At 37.0% G+C, this 26,461-nt stretch overlaps 2 non-coding genes across 2 annotated transcripts; one reads left to right on the top strand and one right to left on the bottom strand.

Annotated features, from left to right (window-relative positions):
- Positions 1–3,015: 3,015 nt before the first annotated feature.
- Positions 3,016–3,122, bottom strand: LOC128287594 (small nucleolar RNA R71). The gene has a single exon (XR_008278294.1). It is a non-coding gene; the product is annotated as a small nucleolar RNA R71 (small nucleolar RNA).
- A 12,001-nt stretch (positions 3,123–15,123) lies between these two features.
- LOC128287238 (small nucleolar RNA R71) lies at positions 15,124–15,233 on the top strand. Its single transcript, XR_008277933.1, has one exon. It is a non-coding gene; the product is annotated as a small nucleolar RNA R71 (small nucleolar RNA).
- The last annotated feature ends 11,228 nt before the right edge of the window (positions 15,234–26,461 follow it).

Genomic DNA, 26,461 nt, shown 5'->3' with positions numbered 1-26,461 from the left:
TTCCTAGGTAACCCATTCTCTCAGAACCACAAATATCAATGTGTTCCACCATTGATACACGGTGTCTCTCAGTAAAGGCACAACACATTTAATACACTCATCAGGAGTACAAGAAAATTAATTGAATACTCGAATGGTGTTTTCGATCCAGAATTCAGCTCTCTTAGCATCATCATTAGTAGTAGCCTGAAACTCTTCAACTCCGTGTTTCCAAATTTTATCTACTGGTGGCTTATTCCACCGTATCAGATCTACAACTTGAAGAACAACAGGGATTTGTTGAGGAATAGGCGGGGGTGGAGGTTGTTGAGCAGCCGGATTCATTTGAATGAACTCCATGAACAATTCGCTCATCATTTGGAAAAAGGCTTGTTTAGACTCTCCTTTGTGGCTACTCGTTACAGGTCTAGAATCTGATGGCGTTGCCCCTTGAACGGGAGCGGGCGCATTACTCTCTACATCATCGGCTACAGCTCTTTCAGGATCTATTACTATACGAAAACATAATTTAAGCTGTCAAGAATCATCATATTATCAAAGAGTATTTATTGCATGTATAGTTAGACTCTCACACACTCTGTGTTAGTGCTAGAATCGACTAAACCGTAGCTCTGATACCAATAAAATGTAACACCCCTAACCTGTATCTTTCGCCGGAGTAGTTACCAATCAATATACAACATATAGCATACATTTATCAAACTTAAAGAATTTATTCTCATAAATTATTCAACACAATCACATTGTCCCTTAGAAGGACCTACGAGACCTTAAACATGCTTTAGAAGTGGTTTTTGAAAGGGCTCACATGCCCGTGTAAAAACACCATACAGAGGTCACATGCCCGTGTGAAAGGGCACACTGCTCCAGACACGCCCGTGTCTCAGGCCGTGTGGAAACAGGGCATACATACTGACTTGGGTCACACGGCCGACCACACGCCCGTGTGCCAAGCCGTGTTCTAGGCCTTGCCAAAACTGTAGGGTATACTGACTTATGAAACATGGTCAAGTTACACGCCCGTGTGCTAGGCCGTGCGCCAACTAGGGATCAAGTAAAAAGAGTGAAAAACGGGCCGAAAGCGGAGAAAATGGACCCACGTGGGAAATTAACACGGCCTGGACTTTCTCACACGGGCATGTCACATGGCCATGTCCCTTTGGCAGGATTGAAGCACGACTTACACGGGTATACTACACGCCCGTGTTTGTTCCACAGCCTTGACCACGAGCTAGAGTAATCGCACACGAGCGTGTCATATGAGCATGTCCCTGCCAAGCCCAAGTATAACCCTATTCAGAAAAGGCCAATTTTGGGGGCTCTTAGGCATTCAAAAGCCTATTTAAACACCTGAAGAGGAACTTAGATGGGGGACGCAGAATAAGAAGCAAGGAATTACTCAAGGAAAGCCGATTGATCCATCTCAGAAGTCGGATTAATCATCAAGACTAAAGATCTCCCTTCAAGTTCCTTCAGGAGCTTTGGGTTTTCTCATGTTTTGTTATATTTATGCTTTTGAGATGTTTTCTTTCATAAATATAAACTAAACACCCCTAAATACCTAAATGGAATGAAACCTAGGACGGATCTTGTTATTATTATCTAAATTGTATGATAAATATTTGACTTGTTCTTATTTATGTGTTCTTAATTCTTGTTTTGATATTCCAGGATATTGATACAAGTTAAGCTCTTATGCAGAGGAGGAACAGACCCTGCCTAAGAGTAAATTTATAATAATTAAGCAGAGTTGATTGCACGCCTAGAGATAGAGCGATAATATTTTTCCAGATTAGGGTGAAACCTAATAAGGGAATCCATAAATTGAGTTAATGCAATTCTAGAGTGTTAATTAGAAAGATATTTTAATTATTCAACTTAGGGTTAGACGTTATTAGTCTCGAGAGTAATAATAATATAACTTAGGGATTTCTACGGATCAAGTCAAAGGAATAAATCGTCTGACTCAGAGTCAAATAACAAGTAAAGTCTAGGTGGATTTTTCCTTAGGTATTGTCTTAATCAATCGAATTTTCCCAAAAGTATTTTCCAAAATTTTATTTCTATGTATTCTTAGTTAATAATTAGTTTAGATAACCAAACCTCTTAATTTTTAGGCTAGATAATAAAAAGGAAGTAAATACTAATACTCGTAGTTCCTTTGGGTTCGACAATTTGGTCTTGCTGGACTATACTACTGTTTGATAGGTACACTTTCCTTAATTGTGATAATACGTTGGCCTCAAGAGCGATTCATTCATAAATCTTTAAAACCTGTCACGAATATCACGTACCAAGTTTTTGGCACCGTTTCCGGGGAACTAGGATATTAGGAACACTCAATTTTTATTACTTTAGCCATTTTGCTTTTATTGCAATTTAAATTTTTATTTTCTTTTTCTAATTCTTCATTTATTTTATTCTGACAGGTTTTTCTAGTTTATGACCAGAAGAAACTCGTCAGGACCGTTACTGTTTGATAGTGAGCTCGATTGTACAGTTCATAGAAACCAAAGAGAAATAAGGCAAAGCTTACGATACACTGAGGAAGAGCACGAGGACGATACTTCAACCACAACTGAGGAGATGGCTGAAAACCAAGAAAATTCGCTACCTCCTGCGATTGCTGTTAATCAGAATCCTGCTCTACGCACTATGTATGATTATGCTAAACCTTTTTTAACAGGAACTGAATCGAGCATAGTTAGACTTGTTGTAGCTGCAAATACTTTTGAACTGAAACCTAACACAATTCAAATGATACAGCAATTTGTTCAATTTGATGGTTTACAGGACGAAGATCCCAACGCTCACTTGGCAAATTTCTTAGAATTTTACGTCACTTTTAAAATAAATGGCGTTTCTGATGTCGCCATTCACCTTCGGTTGTTTCCCTTTTCATTGAGGAATAAGGCTAAACATTGGTTGAACTCGTTGCCACGAGGATCAATCACTACTTGGGAACAAATGACCGAAATGTTTTTATTAAAATATTTTCCACCGGCTAAAATGGCCAAATTACGTAATGATATCTCTTCTTTTATGCAGATGGATTTAGAAACACTCTACGATGCATGGAAGAGATACAAAGACCTCTTGAGAAGATGCCCTCACCAAGGGTTACCACTTTGGTTACAGGTTAAAACCTTTCATAATGGCCTGAATCCTTCGACTCAGCGGATGGTTGACGTAGCTACTGGCGGAACCATCAATAATAAGACACCTGAAGATGCCTATGAATTTATAGAGGAGATGTCATTGAATAACTATCAGTGGCAAGTCATGAGGACAAATCCAACGAAAACAGTCAGCGTTTATAACGTCAATTCAGTCACTATGCTCTCTAATCAGGTAGAACTCTTGAATAAGAAAATTGATGGTTTCCTTAGTTCTTCACAGGTTCACCCAGTAATGCAGTGCGAAGCAAATGGAGGTGGATCAAGCAGTTCAGAATACCCACTTTATGGCCACAACATGGAGAATGAGCAGTTAAATTACATGGGTAACAATCCTCGATCTCAAAACAATTTTTATAGTAATACTTATAATGCAGGTTGGAGGAATCACCTAAATTTTTCATGGGGAGGCCAAGGAAATCAGAGACCACCACCCCCTTCAGGCTTTCAGCAACCACCATACCAACAGGAGAAAAAGCCGAACCTTGAGAAGATCCTAACCAAATTCATCTCAGTGTCAGAAAATCATTTTTAGAATACCGAGACGACGCTCAAAAATCAACAAGCATCAATTCAGGGGCTCAAAACTCAGATTGGACAACTTGCCAAGTTGATTTCGAACGACCACAAGGTAGCCTGCCAAGCAACACTGAATCTAACCTATGGGAGCAACTCAACACAATTGCAATTCAAGATGATGAAGGGTTAGTTGCAAAACCAAGGCCAGAAATGGTGGTAAGCAAAGGTAAGAATGAGGTAGGCCACAATGACCTAAAGTCGATGAGTACAGAATATATACCTCATGTGCTATACCCCAATACGACAAGAAAAGACCGATCAGACGAACAATTTGGTAAATTCCTTAAACTTTTAAAGAAACTACATATTAACTTACCATTTTTTGAAGCCCTTTCGCAGATGCCAAACGCAGTCAAGTTTTTGAAGGAGCTTTTGACAAATAAACGAAAGTTGGATGAGGCGTCGCATGTGGAGTTGAATGCAGTTTGCTCAACCATATTACAGAATAAGCTACCCAACAAATTGAAGGATCCAGGGAGTTTTACGATTCCTTGTTTATTGGTAGTTTAGATGTTCATCACGCATTGGCTGACTTAGGGGCAAGCATTAATGTTATGCCTTATAAAATGTTTAAACAGCTAGGTCTTGGGAAACCCAAACAAAATAGGATGAGCATTCAATTGGCTGATAAAACCAATAGATTTCCTAGGGGTATCATTGAAGATGTTCTTGTTAAAATCGATAAATTTATATACCTAGTAGACTTTGTTATTCTAGACATGGAAGAGGATAGTAACGCACCTTTAATTTTAGGACGACCCTTTTTAGCGACTGCTAGAACCATTATTGATGTTGGTACAGGTGAACTCACACTTCGTGTGGGAGACGAAACAATCACCCTTCAAGCTCGTAATTCGAATAACACATTAAAAATTAAAGATGGTTGTATAAATCATTCTACTAGTACTGATCATATGGTGACAACCTCTATGCATGAAAAGGTTTCAAAGAATACATATGAGTCGTGTTCAAACAACAACAAAGGACCTATCTATGAAGAATGAACGCTACAAATCGATGAGCTAGATGAATGGCAGACACAAAAATCGAGAACACCCGATAAACAGAAACCGAGCTAGGACAAGCTCAATACCTCACCAAATCAACTTAAGGTTCGAGATAAAGTACTACTATGCAGCAGATCCTCATATTGCCGCTCCTGAACCTAATGAAGAAATTCCTCTTACAATACTCAGTATTTTCCCATATGGTACAGTCGAGGTAATTCATCCCAAATTCGGCATATTTAAGGTAAACAATACCCGTCTTAAACCTTATGTTGATAAAGTTTATAGTAAGGATGAGAAGTGTAAACTCCTCGCACCACCTTGACCATGCAAAAGAGAGGTAAGCCGAGCTTAGACTATAAATAAGTGCTTCTCGGGAGGCAACTCGAGTACTAACAGTGTTAATCTCTTTAAAATTTTAGTTTTTAACATCTAACATACTAATTGAATCATGAAACGCAGACTTTCTAAAGACCACACGGCCAAGCACACAGGCGTGCATTAGGCCGTGTGAAAATAGGGCAAGATTATTTCCCCAACACGGGATGCAATAAGTTGCTACGGCTGTGCGACATGGCCGTGGGCGAAATTGCCAAAACAACACGGACATGAGACATGCCCATGCCTCGAAACTGTGGTTGAAATTGAGAATGTAACACGGGCGTGCGACACGCCCATGCCATCCACCCATGGTCGACACTGTCAAAACAAACACGGGCGTAGACCTATGTACACAGGCATGGGAGAAGCGAATGAAGTAAGACACAACCGTGCGTCACGACCGTGTGCACCACACGCCCAAAGAACACGGGCATGGACCAAATGTCAGACGCGCCTAAATTCAAAATTTACGAAACATACGGGCAAAAATTAGGCCACACGGGCGTGTCCCACGGCCGTGTGCCCCAAAATCTATATAAACCCCTTACTATTCATTTTCTCCCTCCCCAAAAAACCCTAACCCTAGCCACTTCAACTTCACATGCCCTATCCCCTATGCCCGTGTGCCACCTACAACACCGATTCCAATGCCCCAAGCTCCTACTTTTTATGTTTGTTTACTCTTTTCTCTCTATTTTCTTTAAATATGTTGCTTATTTCATGATTCCTCTGCTATATTGAACTATTTTGAATGAATATTCATAGTTAGAATATTAAAAAACTCATGCTTGTTTAATAATTTTTTTTTTCATTTTAGTTACTACATTATGCTATACTCTTTCATTTTTCCTTGTTTCCATGAAATTTATGCCTACCCACATGCATTCATTCATTATTTCCATAATCCTCTAACTTGATATATTTAGTGGTTTTAGTTTGTATCATCTCGTATGTAAATCTCATAAAATATTCATATTTAGCCTTGATTTTCCATACTATTCTTGGGGCATATGGGTTGAACTTCAATTTTTCTATGCAGGTACAATGTTGTCCTCACGTGGTAAGAAGACCACTGTTCCTGCTTCGAAGAAGAGGAAAGGAGTAGCGTCATCCTCGGGTCCTACCATGGAGATTAGGCACTCGTTCCTCCAGGTTCCCTTAGGACCCCACGAGGAATTATATCAAATATTATGGGTCCGACCCCTAGGTGTGGGCCACACTCAAGCAAATTCAATTGGCTGACGCGGTCCGAGCCCTCCTAACAATTGACCCGTGGGGGCTCTTCTTTGAAATCATCGAGCCGATGTATCTCGAGTTTACATTGGAACTCTGCTCGACGTTCCACCTTCAGACCATCATGACAAACTTCGACGATCCTGGAACGGTCCAGTTCTGCCTTGGTGGTCTAGTACACCAGTTGAGTGTACTCGAGTTTGAGATTGCACTAGGGCTATACACGGAGGAATTCATGGACGATAATGAACTCAACACCCTCCACTGTTACATCCACTACTCCCCCTCAAAATACTGGAGGGAACTCGTCCCTGCTTCGGCCACCTACGACCTTAGCGGCCCCAAGGCATCGGCTCTCCCTCCATCCTTGAGGTATCTACACACTATCTTGGCTCACACTCTGACAAAGAGACGAGAGAGCACTGACGTTATCACTACCCACGATGCCTATTTCTTATGGAGTATGGCGAATGGGCACATTAACCTCGATACTTTATTGCCCTTGCCATCCGCCACCAGACGGAGTGGCACAGGAGAGGGGTCATCTCTATCGGGCCCTATGTGACTCGACTGGCTCGGCACTTCGGGCTCCTCAACATAGTAGCCCAATCATCCTCCCCCACTCTCATCGACCTGATGTCCCCAAAGAGCATCTCGAGCATGCTAAGTATGAGGATGATCGAGAAACGACGTGGCACTGATTGCGATTTTCGTGACAGGTAAGTTTTAAATATTTATAATTAATTATTCTTGAAACTAACTATTATCGCGATGCAGGTAAGTGTACCTATCGAACAGTAGTATAGTTTTAGCAAGACCAGATTGTCGAACCCAAAGGAACTAAAAGTACTAGTAATGTCTGTCTTTTTATTATCTAGCCTAAGAATAAGGGGTTTTGTTTTAACTAACTAATTAACTAATCTAAGAATTCATAGAGAATGGAATTGGAGGATTTCTTTGGAAAACGATTGAATTAAGAAAATACCTAAGGAAAAATCCACCTAGACTTTACTTGTTATTCTACCTCCGAATCGGACGATTTATTCATTTAACTTGTTCCGTAGAGATCCCTAAGTTTTGTTATTATCCCTATTCAAGACTAATAACGTCTAATCCCTAGATTGAATAATTGAGACTTTTCTCTAATTAACACCCTAGGGTTGCATTAACTCGACCTATGGATCCCCATATTAGGTTTCACACTAATCTGGTAAAATCTTGTCACCCTATGTCTAGGCACGCAAATAACTCCGCTTAATTATGAAAAATGTACTCTTAGATAGGGTCTATTCCTCCTCTGAATAAGAGCTTATCTTGAATCAGTATCCTTGGATATCAAAACAAGAATTAAGAACACATAATTAAGAACAAGTTAAATTCATCTTAAGTTTCATTCCCCTTAGGTATTTAGGGGATTTAGTTCATAACTAAAAAGGAATACATCTCAAAAGAATAACGAATACAAAACATAAAGAAAACCCAAAACTCCTGAAGGGAAATTGAGGGGAGATCTTCAGTCTTGATGGTGACTCCGGCTTCTAAGATGGATCAATAGGCTTCCTTCGAGTAATTCCTTCCTTCCTCTTCGTGCCCTCCTTCTTCTCTTCCTTTAAGGCATATTTAAAGGCTTTAGAATGCCTAAAAACCCTCAAAATTATCGGCACAGACATGCCCATGTGACACGCCCATGTGAATTATGCTTCAAATCTACCAAATTGAACAACTGTGTGATCTGCCAGTGTGAGGAAGTCCAGGCCGTGTTGATTTTGTACTTTGGCCCATTTTCTCCGTTTGTGGCCCGTTTCTCATTCCTTTCACTCTCCTATGCTCTCCTAAGTATAAAACATGAAATTAAATCATTAGGAGCATCGAATTCACTAATTCTAAGGCAAAATTATCCATAAAATGTGTTAAGCATGGGGTAAAAATATGTATATATTACGGTTTATCAAATATCCCCACACTTAAGCATTTGCTTGTCCTCAAGCAAAATCCTCAACTCATAATCAAAATAAATCTTTCTCAACTTATAATCTCTATCGAAAATATCTCAAAATAATCCATAGGTAATCATACATTGCGAGTTCAACTAAAAGAACATAAAAGTTTCAAACATTCCAAGTTGAGTATTTAATCTTCAAACATAGGTGTCTCCCCTCAGCTAACTAATTACATTTAATTCAGAATATCACAGAGTTTCGCATCCTCACTAAAGATTCACTCAAATCACTCGAGGTGTTTAAAGACAATAATTGAAGCACTCAATAGTCAATAATGAAAAATTATTACCATAGGCTTGTATGAAAATCAAATCTCCACCACTATAAATTGAGATGATACATCAATCAAAAGGTCTTTAGAGGGTTGTAATGAGGCTTGGTTAGGGGGTGTGGTCACAGGCTGAAAGCACAAGTTAGAATCGAGATTGAATTGAAAAATCACTTAAATAGAAAAAGATTTAATATCACTTGCGTACAACAGAGCTTCTTCTCAAAATATGGAATTAAATACTTAAGCTCAAAAATAAAAGATTACTACTACTAATATGTATACATTTTTTTAAGAACAAGTTAAATTACAAAATAGAATAAAACATAGTTAAGCAACTATTTCAATTCAAATCTCGACAAAAATAGGGATCAAATTAATTTAGGGGATTTCAACAATAATGGGTTAAGGGTTAATATTAAGGGTAATACAAGAAATGGTTTGTTAGGCTCAAAGGGGTTTACTAGGGGTTAATCGTGGAGGTAGGCTTTTCATGGCATGAGTGGGTTAATCCTAAGTGCCTTAATCATTTTGACATATCAAATCAAAAGGTATGGTCTTGACATGCATAATCAAGCAAGTTCTAGAATAACAGTTCAATACTGACGCACTCAAAGCAATAATAAAAGTGAGCATGAAAGAATTAATAGATGCTCAAGAGGCTCAAAAATCTCACAAAAATTATGGCTTTTTGATGTTTAAAACTTTTGAATTCCAACTCAAAGTAATACCTAAACTTTGGGGAAACAACCTAAGATTTTAAATTCTTAAAAATCAACTTATCATGCTTGATTCTTTAATGTCTTAAAGTTTAAACAATCAATGCATAAATGCCTATTTTTTAATTCAAGATATATCAATCAAAATCATAAATCAATCAAAATTTATCCTAAATATGATATGGAAGCTTTTCAAGAGAACAAGGCAGTCATTCAAGGATTTTTCTGATAATAAAATGAATATCCTCCCACACTTAAGATGTACATTGCGCTCAATGTACAAAGATAGATATAAGAATATAGAAAAAAGATAGGGAGAAAAGTGAAACTTCCTGAGTTAAAAATTGAAGATATTCCTGGATTAGCGAGAGCGAGTTGTTGGAAATAAAGCTGGAAGACAAACATGATTCTAACGGGCAAAAGGAGGATTGGGGAAATAATTTGATAGTAATCATAAAGACAAGCCATGTTAAAAAAAACAAAAGAATCTTCAAAAATTAGTAAAAGAAAAATAAAATAAGATAGATAATCTAATTTTTCAAGTGGCACGGCCGATTAGCACGCCCGTGTAGATCCTGTCCAACCCGTGTTTGTCGCGAAATGACTTATCGTCACACGGCCTTCAGGCACACTCGTGTGTCTAGGCCGTGTGGCTATTTGATCATGTTACACGACCATGTGTGATGTGGTTCACTTCTCCCACAGTCGTGTAGCTCTGCACATGCTCGTGTTATTTTGACAGTGTTGTCCACGGGTGGTAGACACAGGCGTGATGCATGCCCATGTGCATTTGGTAGATTTGACCACGGCCAGGTCACACGCCCGTGGCCACTTATCGCATCCCGTGTTGGGAAAGATAACTTTTACCCTGTTTTTACACAGTCGTATCACATGGCCGTGTTTCCTTCCGTGTTGGGCACACGGCCTTAAGCACGGTCGTGTGATCGGCCGTGTGGAGTTGGGAACTTGTGCTTTAAAGACTCTGTTAGTGACCTAGATGTTTAAAAATTGAAATTTAAATAATTTTAAAACCGTTAGTACTCGGGTTGCCTCCTGAGAAGTGCTTGTTTATAGTCTAAGCTCAACTGTTACCTAGTTGGTTTATTCAGGGTGGTTTGTGGAGCCGTAGCTCCTCTCCATCATCTTTAAATTTCTAACTATTATAAAGTTTGAGACGATGTCCATTTACTTTGAAAGTATCGTGTGATGGGTGACTTACCTCTATTGTGCCATATGGCAGAACATATTGAATTATGAAAGGTCCTGACCATCGTGATTTAAGTTTCCCAGGAAGCAATTTGAGTCTTGAGTTGTATAGGAGGACAAGATCTCCAACTTCAAATTGTTTTTGTTACTTTAAACGAGTGTCATGGTGCCGCTTTTTTACTTCCTTGTATAAGCATGAGTTTTCGTATGCATTGGCTCGCCATTCATCAAGTTCGTTCAGCTGCATCAACCTATTTTTTCCTGCAAGTTCGGGATCAAGGTTTAGAAATTTAATAGCCCAAAAAGCTTTATGCTCTAGTTTCCATAAACAAGTCTGTACGGTGATGTCCCTATGGGGGTCTTAAAATCATTTCTGTAAGCCTATAAGACATCATCTACTTTCATTGTCCAATCTTTCTGTTTGATTCTACTGTTTTTTTAAGGATCCGTTTGATTTCTCGGTTTGCCACTTCAACTTGTCCATTAGTTTGAGAATGGTATGGGGTGGTTGTTCTATGATGAACTTCGTATTTCTTAAGACTTTTTTCAAATTGGGTATTACAAAAATGAGTGCCCCTGTCACTGATAATTGCTCTAGGCATTCTGAATCTCGAGAAGAGTTTCTTAAGGAAACGTACTACCACTCTAACATCATTAGTAGGTAGAGCTTGGGCTTCCACCCATTTGGACTTATAATCAACTGCTACTAAGATGTATTTATTCCCAAATAAACTGGGGAATGGGCCCATGAAATCGATACCCCAAACGTCAAATATTTCACATGAAAGCATATAGTTTTAAGGCATTTCATCACGTTTAGATATGTTACCTATCCGTTGGCTTTTGTCACATGAAGTAACGTACCTATTAGTGTCTTTGAATAATGAGGGCCAGTAAAAACCTAATTCAAGTATTTTATGTGCGGTCTTAGTTCCACTATAGTGTCCTCCAGTTGGCCCTGAGTGGCAATGTTCCAGTATTTTTGATGTTTCTGATCTTGTAACGTATCTTCTAATGACTTGATCTGCACATCTGCGAAAAAGAAAGGGGTTGTCCCAAACGTAGCTTTTCACATCATTAAAGAATCGCTTCTTTTACTGGTGTGTTAACCCTTTTGGGGTAATGTTAGCAGCTAAAAAATTCGCGATGTCTGCAAACCAAGGTACCTCAAAGTCAGATATAGTGAAAATTTGTTCTTCAGGAAACGAATCATTTATTTCAACTTCATTTAGTTCTTTGGTATTGGAGTTCTCAAGCCTGGACAGATGATCAGCCTCGAGATTTTTAGCTCCTTTCTTATCCTGAATTTCCAAGTCAAATTCTTGCAATAGGAGAATCCATCGAATGAGTCAAGGTTTTGCATCAATTTTAGTTAAAAGGTAGCGAAGGGCGGAATGGTCAGTGTAAACAACAACTTTAGACAATATGAGATATGATCGAAATTTATCAAATACAAAAACCACAGCTAGCAAATTTTTTTCCGTAGTAGTATAATTCTCTTGTGTAGCTGTCAAAGTTTTGCTAGCATAATAGATAGGTTGAAAATGCTTGTCTCTTCGCTGTCCCAATACTGCACCTACTACAAAATCACTCACATCACACATTAATTCAAATGGTAAGTTCCAATCAGGTGCAATTATGATTGGAGCATTAATTAATTTATCCTTTAAAGTATTAAATGCTTCTAAACACTCTTGATTGAAATTAAAAGGAATATCTTTTTCTAGCAATTTAGTCGAAGGCTTAGCTATTTTAGAAAAATCCTTAATAAATCTTCTATAAAAACCAGCATGTCCTAAAAAGCTTCTAATAGCCTTAACCGAACTAGGAGGGGGTAATTTTTTGATTGTTTCTATTTTAGGTTTGTCCACTTCAATCCCTTTATTAGAAATTTTATGCCCTAATACAATACCTTCTTGAACCATGAAGTGACATTTCTCCCAGTTAAGGACAAGGTTCGTTTCCTCACATCTTATTAAAACTCGTTTTAAATTTTTAAGGCAGAGATGGTAAGAGTTACCGAATATCGAGAAATCATCCATAAATACTTCCATGATATCTTCCACGAGTTCGTCAAAGATGGATATCATACAGCGTTGAAAAGTGGCAGGAGTATTACATAATCCAAAAGGCATTCTACGATAAGCAAACGTACCATATGGGCAAGTGAATGTCATTTTTTCTTGATCTTCAAGAGCTATTGGGATCTGGAAGTAACTAGAGAGTCCGTCTAGAAAGCAGTAGTACATATGCCCGGATAATCTTTCCAACATTTGGTTAATGAATGGCAAGGGGAAGTGATCTTTTCTTGTGGCATCATTCAGTTTCCTGTAGTCAATGAAAACTCTCCATCCTGTGACTGTTCTTGTTGAGATTAATTCATTCTTCTCGTTGGTCACAACCGTCATGCCTCCTTTCTTAGGAACAACCTGCACTAGACTTACCCAAGAACTGTTAGAAATAGGATAAATAATTCCAGCATCTAGAAGTTTAATTACCTCGGCTTTAACAACTTCCTTCATGTTAGGGTTCAATCGTCTTTGAGCTTGCACACACGGTTTGTATTCATCTTCCATCAAAATTTTGTGGGTGCAAAAAGAAGGGCTGACTCCTTTAATGTTTGAAATTTTCCAAGCTATGGCCTTTTTATGTTCTTTTAATACTTAGATTAATTCCTCTTTTTCCCTGGGTTGTAAGTTAGCAGCAATAATTAATACTTGGATTAATTCCTCTTTTTCCCTGGGTTGTAAGTTAGCAGCAATAATAACCGGTAATGTAGAATTATTTCCAAGGAATGCATATTCCAAGTGGTTTGGTAATTGTTTAAGTTCCAGTTTGGGAGGCTCCTCAATAGAGGGTTTTTACTTAAGTTCATCGTTTATCTTAATGCCCTCATATTCTACTTGTCTTGAAGAATGCTCATTAGGTTCATCATCTGTCTCCTCTTCTTGAGCTAGATACAGTTCTGTCATCTCCTTCTGTACAATTTCCTGAAAAGAGTCTTGAGTAATATGATCAATAGAGTCAATAAAATAACATGAATCATCCTATTCCCTAGAGAACCTCATAGCATCATAAATTTTAAAGATAATCTCCTCGTCACCAACTCTAAGTACCAATTTACAGTCACCCACATCGATTACAGCCCTAGCAGTGGCTAAAAATGGGTGCCCTAAAATCAAGGGCACTTCCACATCTTCATCCATGTCAAGCACAACAAAGTCAACAAGAAATATGAATTTATCTACTTTCACAAGTATGTCTTCTATAATACCCCTAGGATATTTAACAGATCTATCGGCTAATTGAATACTCATCCTAGTAGGTTTAAGTTCCCCAAGACCAAGTTGTTTGAACATTTTATATGGCATCAAATTAATGCTAGCGCCTAAATCAGCTAGTGCTTTCTCAACATTCAGACTACCAATTAAGCAAGGGATAGTAAAACTTCCTGGATCTTTTAGTTTGGTTGGCAGCTTGTTTTGGAGTATGGCTGAGCACTCCTCGTTGAGTTCTATTGTAGATAAGTCCTCGAACTTCCTTTTATTTGTTAGAAGCTCCTTCTAAAATTTGGCGTATGTAGGCATCTGCGAGATGGCTTCAGCAAAAGGTAAATTGATATGTAATTGCTTAAAAAGTTCAAGAAACTTACCGAATTGTGCAGCAATGGGGTCTTTTTTCAATTTTGTTGAGTATGGAACTGATGGTTTATATTCCTTCGACATTGGTTTGTCACTATTTTTCAAGTTTTTCTTCCCCACTTTCGCTTACCACGGCTTCTTGTGTTAGCTTCTTTTCAGATTCCACTAACACTTTCCCACCCCTTAGTGTAACTTCTTTTACATGCTCTTTTGATTTGGTGTTACTAAGTAAACTTTCTAGTGGTCTTTCCGAAATCAGTTTGGACAGCTGGCCTATTTGAGTTTCGAGCCCTTGGATCAACGCTTGTTGATTTTTAAGTGCTGTCTCAGTGTTCTGGAAACGAGTTTCTGACACCGATATAAACTTTGAGAGCATCTCTTCAAGGTTCGGCTTCTTTTCCTATTGGTAGGGTGGTTGTTGGTAGCCTGGAGGTGGTCTCTGATTTTCTTGGCCTCCCTATGATAAATTTGGGTGGTTCCTCCAACCTGCATTGTAAGTGTTACTATATGGATTGCTTTTAGATTGAGAATTATTACCCATGTAATTTAATTGCTCGTTATCCATGTTGTGGCCATAAGGTTGGTATTTCAATTGCTTGATCCACCTATACTTGCTTCGCACTGCATTACTGGGTGAACTTGTGAAGAACTAAGAAAACCATCAATTTTCTTATTCAAGAGTTCTACCTGATTAGAGAGCATGGTGACCGAATCGACGTTATCAACACCGGCTATTTTTTTTGGTTTTGTCCTCATGACTTGCCACTGATAGTTATTCAGTGACATCTCCTCTATAAACTCATAAGCATCTTCAGGTGTTTTATTATTGATGGTTCCGCCAGCAGCTGTGTCAACCATTTGCCGAGTCGAATGATTCAGGCCATTATGGAACATTTGAACTTGAAGCCAAAACAGTTACCCATGGTGAGGGCACCTTCTCAGTAAGTCCTCGTATCTTTCCCATGTATCGTAAAGAGTTTCTAAGTCCATCTGTACAAACGAAGAGATATCATTACGTAATTTGGCCATTTTAGCCGGAGGGAAATATTTTAATAGAAATTTTTAGGTCATTTGTTCTCAAGTAGTGATTGACCCTCTTGGTAATGAGTTCAACCACTGTTTAGCTTTGTTCCTTAATGAAAAAGGGAATAATCAAAAATGAATGGCATCATCAGAAACACTATTAATTTTAAATGTATCGCATAGTTCCAAAAAGTTTGCTAAGTGAGCGTTGGGATCCTCATCCTGCAAACCATCAAACTGAACAAATTGTTGTATCATTTGAATAGTGTTAGGTTTTAGTTCAAAAGTATTTGCAGCTACAGCAGGTCTAACTATGCTTGATTCAGTTTCTGTTAAAGAAGGTTTAGCATAATCATACATAGTGCGTGGAGTAGGATTTTGATTAACCGCAATTACAGGAGGTAGCTGATTGTCTTGGTTTTCTTCGGTTGGGGGTTGAGTATCATCTTCTTGCTCGTTTTCTATGTATCTTAAGCTTCGCCTTATTTCTCTTTGGTTTCTGCGAACTGTACGATTGATTTCTTCATCAAAAAGTAGTGGTCCTGACGGGTTTCTTCTACTCATAAACTATAAAAACCTGCCAAGAGAAAGAAAAAGTAAATTAATAAATAATAATAAAAAAATTAAATTAAATTGCAAGAAAAATAAATGGCTAAAGTAATAAAAATTGATCGTTCCTAATATCTTAGTTCCCGGACAACGGCGCCAAAAACTTGATCGCAGTTTTCGTGACAGGTAAGTTTTAAATATTTATAATTAATCATTCTTGAAACTAACTATTATCGCAATCCAGGCAAGTGTACCTATCGAACAGTAGTATAGTTCTAGCAAGACCGGATTGTCGAACCCAAAGGAACTAAAAGTACTAGTAATGACTGTTCTTTTATTATCTAGCCTAAGAATAAGGGGGTTTTGTTTTAACTAACAAATTAACTAATCTAAGAATTCACAGAGAATGGAATTGGGGGACTACTTTTGGAAAATGGCTGAATTAAGACAAGACCTAAGGAAAAATCCACCTACACTGTACTTGTTATTCTGGCTCTGAATCGGATGATTTATTCATTTAACTTGTTCCGTGGAGATCCCTAAGTTTTGTTATTATCCCTATTCAAGACTAATAACATCTAATTCCTAGATTGAATAATTGAGACTTTTCTCTAATTAACACCCTAGGGTTGCATTAACTCAATCTATGGATCCCCTTTATTAGGTTTCACCCTAATCCGGTAAAATCTTGTTACCTTATGTCTAGGCGCGCAAACAACTCCGTTTAATTGTGACAAATGTACTCTTAGACAGGGTCTATTCCTCCTCTGAATAAGAGCTTATCTTGAATCAGTATCCTGGGATATCAAAACAAGAATTAAGAACATATAATTAAGAACAAGTTAAATATTTATCATACAATTCAGAAAATAATAACGAGATTCGTCTTAGGTTTCATTCCCCTTAGGTATTTAGGGGATTTAGTTCATAACTAAAAAGGAATACATCTTAGAAGAATAACAAATACAAAACATCAAGAAAACCCAAAACTCCTGAAGGGAAATTGAGGGGAGATCTTCAGTCTTGATGGTGACTCTAGCTTCTGAGATGGATCAATCAGCTTGATTTGAGTAATTCCTTCCTTCTTCTCTGTGCCCTCCTTTTTCTCTTCCTTTAAGGCGTATTTATAGGCTTTAAAATGCCTAAAAACACTCAAAATTAGCCTTTTCCTAATTGGGCTCAACTTGGGCTTGGCAGGGACACGCCTGTGTCACACGGCCATGTGAATCGTGCTTCGAATCTGCCAAATTGAAATGGCCGTGTGAGGAAGTCTAGGCCGTGTTGATTTCGTACTTTGGCCCATTTTCTCCCTTTTTTGCCCGTTTCTCTTTCCTTTCGCTCTCCTATGCTCTCCTAAGTATAAAACATGAAATTAAAGCATTAGGAGCATCAAATTCACCAATTCTAAGGGAAAATCATCCATAAAATGCGTTAAGAATGGGGTAAAAATATGTATATATTACGGTTTATCAGGCACCTACCCTCTTCAGTACCGCCTCACCCAGTCCACTGAGGAGGAGGATCCAAAGGACATTACTGATGATGTCCCTCCACATCATGAGGACCCACCGTCTTAGCCATCACCTCCTTTTCATCCAGTTCATGCGGCGGCTTTATACGCTGACATCTCTGAGCGCCTTACTCGATTCGAGTAGCAGTGTTTTCAGTGCTTCGATAACATTGATGCTACTCTACAGTAGATTTGTCAGCACTTCCACATCTCATCGCCACCCTTACCTCGTGAACCATCGAGCAATGAAGATGTTTAAAAACTTTTATTTATTATTTTATGTCATTACTTTTATTCTATTTTAAGACTACTTTTTATTCTTCTTTAAGCTTATTTTTATTAGGTTTTATAATTATTAGTTTACAATTTTTAATTTCAGCTATTTCATTACGAGTAATTATTCTTCTTTATATATTTCCTAAAAAAGTTCCTGATTCTATCACAGTTATAAAGAGCTCCAAAGCTCACTATTACTTAGGAACTTAGAACTCCACTAGGAAAGGTTCTCCACGACTGCCATGCCCTGCTCAACCACGACCATAGCCAACATGAGATATAATATTATTTTGGCGCAGCATTTGTGGAACTCAACCTCTACTACCACCGGAGTATCCTCCTCCACCCTCATCATTGCTTTGGCCGTTTATTCTCCATGATTCCAATTCAAGGAGTTCATTTATCATTCAGGAAGTTTCACTTCTCTCCCTATCTTATGATTATAAATCTATCTTTGTCAATATTTCTTTCTTTGTACATTGAGGGCAATGTACATCTTACGTGTGGGGGGTCTTTTATATCATCATTAGAAATCTCTGAATTTTGTCTTATTCTCAAGTGAATCACTCATATCACTATTAGAATAAATTTTGATTAATTTAATATTTTTATTAATATGTCTTGAATTAAAACATAGGTATTTATGCATTGATTATTTAAACTTTAAAACATTAGGGAATCAAGCATGATAAGTTGATTTTTGAAGAATTAAAAACTTTTAGGTTGTTTCCCTAAGTTTAGGTATTATGTTGAGTTGAAATTCACAAGTTTAAACATCAAAAAGCCATAATTTTGTGAGATTTTAAGCCTTTAGAGCATATTTTATTCCTTTCATGCTCACTTTCATTATGAGTGCTTCAATTTTGATTTGTTATTCTAGAACTTGCTTGATTATGCATGTCAAGACCACACCATTTGATTTGATATGTCAAAATGATAAAGGCACTTAGGTTTAACCCACTCACTCCACAAAAGCCTACCTTCATAATTAACCCTTAGTGAACCCCTTTGAGCCTCACAAACCATTAATTGATTTACTCTCAATATTAACCCATAACCCATTATTGTTGAAATCCTTTAATTTGATCCCTATTTTTTTCGAGATTTGATTTGAACTAATTGCTTAGCTATGTTTGTTCTTCTAAATATTTGACTTGTTCTAAAAAAACTTTACTTCAATACATATTAGTAGTAATTCGTCGTTTTTTAGCTTGAGTGTTAATTCTATATTCTGAGAATAAGCTCACTTGTAGTCAACTGATGACTAGTTATTTTCCTAGCTAGGTAATTTTTCAATTCAATCTCGATTCTAACATCTTCTTTCAGCTTGTGACCACACCCCTAACCAAAGCGACGTTACAACCCTCTAAAAGACCTCTTTGATTGATGTATCAACTTAATATATAGTAGTGGAGATTTGATTTTCAAGCAAGCCTATGGTAATAACATTTCATATTGATATTGAATGCTTTTATTGATATCCTTAAACACGTTGAGTGATTTGAGTGAATCTTTATCGAGGATGTTAAACTATGTGATATTTTGATCAAAGGTAATCACTTAGATGAGGGGAGACACCTATGTTTTCGTGATAAATGCTCAACTTGGAATGTTTGAAACTTTGATGTACTTTTAGTTGAATTTTCAATGTATGATTATGGATTATTTCAAGATATTATTGATAGGGATTATAAATTGAGAAGAATTTATTTTGATTATGAGTTGAGGATTTTTGCTTGAGGACAAGCAAATGCTTAAGTGTGGGGTATTTGATAAACTGTAATTTATACATATTTTTATCCCATGCTTAGCCTATTTATGAATGGCTTCTCCTTAGATTTGGTGAATTCGATGCTCCTAATCATTTAATTTCATGTTTTATACTTAGGAGAGCATAGGAGAGTAAAAAGAGCAAGAAACGGGCTGAAAACGGAGAAAATGGACCCACGTGGGAAATCAACACGGCCTGGACTTTCTTACACGGGTGTACACACGGCCATGTCCCTTTGGCAGGATTGAAGCACGACTTAAACAGGTATACTACACACCCATTCCTGCTCAACAACCTTGACCATGGGCTGGAGTTTCGCACGCGGGCGTGTCCCTACCGAGCCCAAGTATAACCCTATTCAGAAAAGGCCAATTTTAGGAGCTCTTAGGCATTCAAAAGCCTATTTAAACACTTGAGGAGGCACTTAGATGGGGGACACAGAATAGGAAGCAAGGAATTACTCAAGGAAAGTCGATTGATCCATCTCAGAAACCGATTCATCATTAAGACTGAAGATCTCCCTTCAAGTTCCTTCAGGAGTTTTGGGTTTTCTCATGTTTTTTTATCTTTATGCTTTTGAGATGTTTTCTTTCATAAATATGAACTAAACCCCCCTAAATGCCTAAGGGGAATGAAACCTAAGACAAATCTTGTTATTATTATCTGAGTTGTATGATAAATATTTGACTTATTCTTAATTATGTGTTCTTAATTCTTGTTTTGATATTCCAGGATATTGATTCAAGTTAAGCTCTTATGCAGAGGAGGAATAGACCCTACCTAAGAGTAAATTTTTCATAATTAAGCGAAGTTGATTCCACGCCTAGAGATAGGGTGATAAAATTTTGTCGGATTAGGGTGAAACCTAATAAGGGAATCCATAGATCGAGTTAATGCAATTTTAGGGTGTTAATTAGTAAGAGATTTCAATTATTCAACCTAGGGTTAGACGTTATTAGTCTCGAGAGAGATAATAATATAACTTAGGGATTTCTACAGATCAAGTCAAATGAATAAATCGTTTGATTCAGAGTCAAATAACAAGTGAAGTCTAGGTGGATTTTTCCTTAGGTATTGTCTTAATCAATCGAATTTCCCCAAAAGTATTTTCCCAAATTTTCTTTCTGTGCATTCTTAGTTAATAATTAGTTTAGATAACCAAACCTCTTAATTTTTAGGCTAGATAATAAAAAGGAAGTAAATACTAGTATTCATAGTTCCTTTGGGTTCAATAATCCGGTCTTGCTAAACTATACTACTGTTGGATAGGTACACTTGCCTTAATCGTGATAATACGTTGGTCTCAAGAGCGATTCATTCATAAATCTTTAAAACCTGTCATGAATATCACGTACCACTTGGCTGTGTTGCATAAGTCAGTATACCCTCTAGTTTTCACACGGCCTAGCACACTGGCATGTCTGGAGCCGTGTGAGGCATACGGCCTGTTCACACGGGTGTGTGACCCCTTTTTGGTTGAAATTTTTTTAAGTTTCCAAAATTTTTATATGTTATCGGTTTTGTCCCAAATCATTTCTAAAGCATGTTTAAGGCCTCGTAGGCCCTTGTAAGGGACAATGTGTTTGTTATTTGAGCATGAATGAGTAAATGTATGAGTTATGCATGTTAAATGATGTATATTAATCAATAATACCTTGTAACCCTTCTCCGATGATGGATACGGGTTAGGGGTGTTATATTTTATTGGTATCAGAGCTATGGTTTGGTCAATTCTAAGACTAACGTAGCATGTGTTAGAGTCTAGCTATAGATGCCATATATACTCTGCGATAGAGTGATGATTCCTAACAACTTAAACTATGTTTTCATATAGTAATGGATCCCAATTGAGTTATAACCGATGAGGATGAGAGTAATACGCCTGCTCCCGGCAAGGGCTAATGCCATCTGATTCTAAACCCGTGACGAGCAGTCAGGGAGGAGAGGCTAAAGAAGCCTTCTTCCAAATGATAAACGAATGGTTCACTGAATACATTCGTACGAACCCAGCTGCTCAAGAACCTTCACCCCCACCTATTCCTCAATAAATCCCTGTTGTTCCTCAAGTTATAGATTCGATACGATTGAACAAGCCACCAATAGATAAGATTCGTAAACATAGGGCTGGAGAGGTAGAGCTAATGTTGATGATGATCCGAACAGAGCTAAGTTCTGGCTCAAAAATAGGATTCGAGTATTCAATGAATTTTCCTGCACTCGTGATGAATATATTAAATGTGATGTATCTTTGCTGAGAGACACCGCGTATCAATGGTGGAACACGTTGATGTCTGTGGTTCCGAAAGAACGGGTTACTTGGGAGTTCTTTTAATCCGAATTTCGAAAGAAATACATCAGTTAAAGATTTCTCGATCAAAAGCACAAATAGTTTTTAGAATTAAAACAAGGTCGAATTACCATGACAGAATATGAAAGAGAATTTGTATGGTTGAGTAAGTATGCCAGAGAATATGTTTCTACCGAAGAGATAAGTGGTTCGCTGACGGGTTGAACGAAGATATAAAACTACTAGCTGGAATTCTAGAGTTGAAAGAATTTGTCGTTTTGGTTGAAAGGGCTTGTAAAGCTAAGGATCTTAGTAAAGAAAAAAGAAAAGCAGATTTAGAAGCTAGAGACTCGAGAAAAAGATTGATGAGTAAGCCGTATCAATATTTATCAAAGAAATCTAGAGATTTGTACGCTCATCCAAATGCTTCAAACGAATATTCAAACAAAGATCGTAAAAAAATACTCAGGTTCTAAAGCTCAAGCTACATCAATATTGAGTGTTGACAGTGTAAGAGACAACAAACTCAAGTGTCAGCAATGTGAGAGATGACATTTTGGAGAATGCTGAAATAAAAGTAATAAAGCTTGTTACAAATGTGGTTCGCTAGATCACTTCATCCGAGATTGTCCTGAGCTAGATGAGAAAGATAAAGTGCAGAATGTGAGACCAAGTAACACGTCGAATAGAGGTAGACCACTTAGAATTGCAAGAAATGTAAGTTGTAGAAGAGGGGCGATAAAGAATTCAGCTGTGAGATCCGAGGCCAGAGCTCCTGCTAGAACCTACGCTATTCGCTCTCGCGAAGAAGCGTCATCTTTATCACTAGTACTTTCACTCTCTATGATACTAATGTGATTGCATTGATAGATCCAAAACCAAATCATTCTTATATATGTATGAATTTAGTATCTAGCAAGACTTTTCCTATAGAGTCTACTAAATTTGTGATTAGAGTATCGAACCCTTTAGGCAAATGTGTTTTGGTTGACAAAATCTGCAAGAATTGTCCGTTAATGAATCAGGATTTCTATTTTCTGGCTAATCTGATGTTGTTGCCATTTGAAGAATTTGATGTGATTTTGGGTATGGATTGGCTAACGATACATGATGCTATAGTGAATTGTAGACGAAAGACAATTGAACTGAAATGTCAGAATAATGAGACTATTAGAATTGAATCTGATGATCTAAATAGTTTTCCATTTGTGATCTCGTCTATGTTAGCTTAGAGATTTGTGAGAAAAGGGTGTGAAGCTTATCTAGCTTATGTACTTGATACGAAAGTGACAAAAACAAAGATTGAACTAGTACAATTGTGTACGAGTATCCAGATGTATTTCCTGAATAGTTACCGGGTTTACCACCTATCAAAGAGGTTGAGTTTGGTATTGAATTAGAACCGGGAATAACGCTGATATCGATAGCTCCGTACATAATGGCTGTGGCAGAGTTAAAAGAATTGAAAGCTCAATTGCAAGAGTTGATAGATAGAGGTTTTGCTAGACTAAGTTTCTCTCCTTGGGGTACATCGATGTTATTTGTGAAAAGGAAAGATGACATGATGAAAAAGAAAGATACTTGAGGATATGTTGCATTGTTGCATTCTTAAGTTTGAAGCTAGCTGGAAGAAATATCTACTGCTGATTGAATTTTCTTACAATAATAGCTTCCAATCTAGTATAAAGATGGCACCGTATGAAGCTTTATACGGTCATAAATGTCAAACACCATTGTACTGGAGTGAGCTCAGTAAAAATAAGATTCACAAGGTTGATCTGATCAAAGAGACTGAAGAAAAAGTGAAAGTAATTCGCGATAGTTTGAAAGCAGCTTCAGATCGACAGAAATCTTACGCAGACTTGAAATAGAAAGATATTGAGTTCCAGATCGGGGATAAAGTGTTTTTAAAAGTGTCGCCATGGAAAAAGATATTGCGATTCGGTCAGAAAGGGAAATTGAGTCCACGATTCATCGGATCGTCTGATATTACTAAGCAAATTAGATCAGTGGCATATTGACTATCTTTACCATCTGAGTTAGAGAAAATATATAATGTGTTTCATGTGTCGATGCTTCAACGACACCGACCCAGCCCTTCACATGTCATTTCCTCGACTGAGGTTGAAATTCAGTCCAATATGTCATATGCTAAAGAACTAATTCAAATTTTAGCTTGTGAGATCAAAGAATTGAGAAATAAGAGAATCGCATTAGTGAAAGTATTATGGCATCGACATGGGGTTGAAGAAGCTACATGGGAACCCGAGGACGCTATGAGAAAACAATACTCGAACCTATTCACTGGTAAGATTTTTTGGGATGAAAATCTCTAAGGAGTGAGAGTTGTAACACCCCAGTTTTGGCTAAATCGAAACAGTGGTTTTGGAACCACAAAACTGATGTTGAAAATTTATTTTAATATTATTTTCAGAAATTATAACATGTTGTTTAATATGTGTGAAAATGTTGTGAGCTAGTTTTATCGATTGGTTGGTTAATTTGAAAAAAAGGATTAAATCGCGTAAAATCCAAAAGTTGCATTCTACTTGTTAAAGGTGTCAAATAGCTTTGGCTTTTAAATATGATGGCCTTAAATGGTAATTAAACCATTTGAAACCTTAGTGGACATATATGATAAATTAATGATAAATTAAATGAAACAAAAACATACATATCATCATTTTTAATCCATCTTCACTGAAATTAAAAGAGAAAGAAGCCATGGGAGAGCATTTAAGGTTCGGCCAGCTCTTAGCTTAATTGGTAAGTGTTTTGAGCTCGATTTTTGATAATTTTTATGTTTTTGAGATCGTTACTTCGTATTCTAGCTAGCCCGTACCTTATATTTTAAAATTGTTAAAGATTTAACAAGTTTCCATTGTAGAATACTTAGTAAGTTGATGGTTGATGATGGATTTTGAATAGTTGTTGATAGTTAAACTAGTTTTGTAAAAAGATTTTTGACAAAAATGCCAATAAGGGATTAAATTGTGAAATGTGCAAATTGTGTGGTTGAAATATGAAATAAATGAAAATTTTAGACTGCTAGGGACCTATGTATAATTTGGCCAAGCATAGGTTTTGTTGAATTTTGTGAATTTTGTGTATTTGTGAAATAGGGACTAAATTGATTAAATGTGAAAGTTTAAGGGCTAGTAATATCCCGAATCAGGGCCTAATTGGAATAGTGGTTTCGTAACCACAAATCCGAGATAGAAATAATTATTTTATAATTATTTTGATGATTATGATAGGATTGCACGATTGTGTGAAAATTTCGTGATGAAATTCTATGCCTAAAGTGCTTAAATTGAAAGTAGGGACTAAATCGAATAAGTTGCAAAATTTGCATTCTAGAAATTTTTAGTATGAAATTGCTTTGAAATATTTATTAGGAGGTCTTAAATAGAAATTTTACCAATTTTAAGTTCATGGACAAAATTAGGACATGGAAGGAATTTTTGGAAAGTTTAGTAGTAAGGGTATTTTGGTCATTTAGTTATTAAAACGAATTAAAAACAAAATTAAAAGCCAATTTTTGTCCATCTTCTTCATTAGGCCGAAATTTCAAGGGTTCTCCATAGCTAGGGTTTGTTTCAAGCTTCCAAGCTCCATAGTAAGTGATTCCAAACCCCGTTTTTAATGATTTTTACGTTTTTGAGATCCTGGTAACTCGATAAAGCTTATGTTAGCAATAATTTAACCTAGGGTTTATATTTGGAAAAATACCCATAGGTGAAATTTTTGTATTTTGATGTTTTATGATAGAATATGAAGTTTTAAATTATGTTAGACAACTTGTACTACTCGATTTTAAGTAAAAACGAGTAAAAGAGCTTAATCGGTAAAAATACCTAATAGTAACAAGTACATGTTAGAGTGAGAATTTGATGTTGCCATAGAAGAGAAAAGTGATAAGCATGTTGTAAAACATAAGAATAAGGAATAAAGTTTAATCCCGAGCCTAGGGGCAAAAATGTAAATATGCAAAAGTTTAGGGGTAAAATTGTAATTTTTCCAAAATTTGAGTTAAGGATTAATTTGATAATGTGAGTATTAAATAAGCTAAATGTGTTATTTTAGATCAAGAAAGACGTGGAATCGACCTCAATCGAGGAAAAGAAAAGATTGTGGACTAAATTGCAAAATCTTTGTATTTTGGTACCAAGGTAAGTTCATGTGTAAATAATGTAGCATAATTGTTATTTTTAAGTTATTGATATTAATTATGTGTTATGCTGAATTTCATTATGAAATGTATGCTTTGTGGTTAATTTCAAATAATATGTAAATTATGTGAGCTACTTGTTAAATATAATTGTTACCGAGTATTGATTTCGGCATTCTACGGAAGACGGCAAGGATAAGTGTTTGAGAAAAATCCCGTTTGAACCTTAGGAATAGATTAGGATACAAGTGACATGTCACTAGGATGGTTGAGCATCCGAACTCGTTGAGTTGAGTCCGAGTTCAGTTATGGATGCGAATGTCCGAACTCGTTGAGTTGAGTCCGAGTTCGTGAAATGTAACTAGGCATCCGAGCTCGTTGAGTTGAGTCTGAGTTCACTTATGGATGCGAACGCCCGAGCTCGTTGAGTTGAGTCCGAGTTCGCTTATGGGTGGGTTACATGATTGCTTGATTGTATATATGGCACTTATGTGCAAGTTATCCATGTATCAGAATTATATTCCGATGTGTTCAACGGGTAAAGTTCTACTCAAATGGAGGAATATTCGAGATGTAAAGAGACGTATTGGTAAGTGATATGAAATAGATATTTTGGACAGGTATGTATTTAACCCTCGGGTTGAGTATTGATACAACCACGATA

The sequence above is a fragment of the Gossypium arboreum genome, chromosome 13 (genome assembly GCF_025698485.1).
Source record: "Gossypium arboreum isolate Shixiya-1 chromosome 13, ASM2569848v2, whole genome shotgun sequence".
Classification (NCBI taxonomy): Eukaryota; Viridiplantae; Streptophyta; class Magnoliopsida; order Malvales; family Malvaceae; genus Gossypium; species Gossypium arboreum.
The sequence above is the reverse complement of the archived record's forward strand: the minus strand, read 5'-3'. Positions and strand labels throughout refer to the sequence as shown.